This window comes from Cicer arietinum, unplaced genomic scaffold (genome assembly GCF_000331145.2).
Source record: "Cicer arietinum cultivar CDC Frontier isolate Library 1 unplaced genomic scaffold, Cicar.CDCFrontier_v2.0 Ca_scaffold_5784_v2.0, whole genome shotgun sequence".
Lineage (NCBI taxonomy): Eukaryota > Viridiplantae > Streptophyta > Magnoliopsida > Fabales > Fabaceae > Cicer > Cicer arietinum.
The window spans coordinates 3,245,722-3,246,592 of NW_027339431.1; positions in this window are offsets into that span (position 1 = coordinate 3,245,722).

An 871-nucleotide genomic window follows, 5' to 3' on the forward strand; every position below is an offset into this window, starting at 1 on the left:
TTCTCGCAAAATATTCAGTAAACGAGTCATTAAGAGATTCCCCATTCTTAATACTCATTTACCCAAACGATTTTCAAAAACGATAATTAAGTCACCGAGACATTAAGAGATTCCCCATTCTCAACGCCCAGTTAACTTAAGCATTTTCCTCAAATACACATTAAGTAAACCGAGGTATTAAAAGATTCCCCATTTTTAATACTCGTTTAACTCTAATGGTTTTCAAATTCCACAGAAACAAATTCAAACATACTTTCACATTCAAACCATAATTCACAACAACCACACCAATTAACAAACATCAAGTACGAACACACCAAATACAACGAACACAAATCACGCAACATAACACCCAGATACATCAAATTTCATTTACCACGAAACATTCATCACTATAAACAAAACCTAACTCTAAGGTTTTTACCCATAACACACTAGTTTCGTTTTTCCCCAAATCGATACATTTAACCCTAACAAATTCCTTCCCACACAACTACAGATAAGTCCCTAATGCAAGCTAGAAGTTTGGAAGGAGCCCTTACCTCAACGTTAGCTTTAACGTGCGTTTCCGGTACCGCGAGTAATTCCGGTAAAATCTCCGCTCGCAACGCCGCTTCCAAATTAGTTCACTAGCACCGTAGCGTGGTGGTGAGCAACTTTCCCTTCTATCTCTTCGAGAAATGAGGTTTGGATCTAGAAGAAACGGAGGGGTTTGTGTTTGGATCTCAAAAACCGTATTTCTTCGTTTTCGAATCAAAGAGGAAGAGTGGAGTTACGAAAACCTTGATCTAACTCACACCTAACCTTGGGTCACTAGCTTTGAAGAAAAGGAAGCAACGAAAACGAGAAATGGAGAAGGATGGAATTTTGG